Here is a 2,217-nt window from a genome sequence, read left to right as displayed (position 1 = left end):
TGCTGGCTGGAGTCATACCTAGCACAAAGGAAGATGGTTGTGGTTGTTGGAGGTCAATCATCTCAGTTCCAGGACATCACTGCAGGAGTTCCTCAGGGTATTGCCTTTGGCCCAACCATCTTCAGCTGATTCATCAATGACCTTCCATCTATCATAAATTCAGAAGTAGGGATGTTCGCTGACGATTACACAATGTTCAGCACCATTTGCGACTCCTCTGATACTGAAGCAGTCCACGTCCAAATGCAGCAAGACCCGTGGTGTGTCAGCACCCCCCGGGTAAAGCAGGTGTTAACCTACTCCTTATATGTTCTTATCTACACCATTGTAACCAGACATTTAAATTTTTTTCTTCTATTCTCAAAACCATTAATTGCTACTGCATTATTTGTTTTCTTACTGGGCAATGTCACCAGCAGGAGGGATCAATTGAAAGCTGAGTTATACTGGTGTACTAGAATTTTACAGCACAACTGCAATCTAACAGAGAAATGTCGAAAGAAGCTCATTTACCATTTAAATTGAATCTTCAAACATGCTGGACCAGATGTTCCATTTCTGGAGAATTGTGGCACATCTCCAATGTGACAGGATGACCATTTGTGTCAAGGATACACCTTGACCATGGCTATTCTTGCTGCCTTGGGATTATTAACATATATTTGGCTGGCTGGGCTCACAACCTTCACTATGGAGTTCTGCCAGAGTGGGAAAACTATTTTTAGCATTGAAAATCCCCTGGAAAGAGGGAGGTGCACCGTTGCCAGAGATACTGCAATACTGGGTCGATGCGTGGAGCGGATGGAGCAAGCCCCTATTCCATCTCCCTGCTCCAAAAATCAATTTCTGCCAGAGTGGGAACCTTTTTTTTTAAGCTCTAACCATTTCCTGACAATGTAACTCTTTTGAGTACAAACCTGTTTCCATCTGTTTTCAGTTGAAGTTACATTGTTTCAAAGTTTACCATTGTAAGATTTGAATTCTTGATACTCTTTTGAGTAAACCTGTTTCCATCTGTTTCAGATGAAGTTACATTGTTTCATAGTTTGCCATTGTGAGATTTGAACTCTTGATCTTGGGGTTACAAACCCAGTACCATAACCACTTGGCTATTCAGGCCAAGCCACCAGAGTGGGAAGGGGCAGTTTTGTTCAGACAGACTTAATTGCTTTATTGGCTGTAGATTGGCACAACCTGAGTTCAATTAGAAGGTACATTCCATCTTTGCAGAAGTTTCTTTGTCAGTAAACACTTTTTATTTTTAGTTCTGGTACACCGGCCTATGGGACCAATTGTTCTTTGATTCCTTTTGGGGGCTTATTGAAATAAAAAGTATCAAATATTTGCCGTCATAGCAGCCTTTGAGGCCAGGGACAAACAGGTCAAAATTATGGGAAATAATTGAGAGAATATATGTAGCTAACTTACCTATTAATGTAAGTCACTGGTGCATGATCCAATGGGAGAGAAAAAGAGGGAAAGGGTACATGTGTGTTTAGCCTGATCTGTCTTTTCAAAGAAACTGCCATTTTTGTTAACAGACACATCCTGAAGTCAATAAGAAGGTACTTTCTTTACTGGAGAAGTTTTACTGAAACCAGCAGGTCAAGAATGGTTTTAATTCTAATAGAGGCCCACATCGAAGGAAAAGCCTCACTGGCAGCATGAAAGGAATTTGGTGCCATTTTCCCTGCAGAGATAATGGGATATAATGTGGAATTGGTGGTCTGCCAATAAAGACAACCAGTCAAATGAGTGCAATGTTTGGTTATGTTCTATAGTTTAAATTATGTTTTCTCATGGAATAGAAAAGTATAATAGAATCTTTCCTCTTGATATTAAATTGTTTAGGATGGAAAGAACATGTTTGATGTTTGGATGGCCTCTTCTTATTCTATGTTTTCTTACATTCATACTATAGTTCAGTTTCACCAAAAGGAACAGGAAATACTTGGTGATAACAAGAAAGAAAATTGAGTTTGATTTTCAGCTCATTTATTCCTGCCCAAAGGTCAACGGGGTGTGCACATGTAGTACTTCTTGTGTATTTCTACTTATTGTATTTATATAAACTGCAGTGATATTCCACTTTTGGAATACAAATCCTCTAGTTCGCCTCCAGTTTTCTATGTGTTTCTGAGTCCATGAGTCTCTTGTCACCACTAAGTCTGGACCGTACATAAAAAGCTGAAACAAATGTCTCTCTTCCCAAATTTC

General features: G+C 39.6%; 1 pseudogene; it reads right to left on the bottom strand.

Moving 5' to 3' along the window:
• Positions 1-754: 754 nt before the first annotated feature.
• On the bottom strand, positions 755-846 carry LOC121275585 (annotated as a pseudogene).
• Between the last annotated feature and the right edge of the window lie 1,371 nt (positions 847-2,217).

Source organism: Carcharodon carcharias, chromosome 2 (assembly GCF_017639515.1).
Source record: "Carcharodon carcharias isolate sCarCar2 chromosome 2, sCarCar2.pri, whole genome shotgun sequence".
Lineage (NCBI taxonomy): Eukaryota > Metazoa > Chordata > Chondrichthyes > Lamniformes > Lamnidae > Carcharodon > Carcharodon carcharias.
The sequence above is the reverse complement of the archived record's forward strand: the minus strand, read 5'-3'. Positions and strand labels throughout refer to the sequence as shown.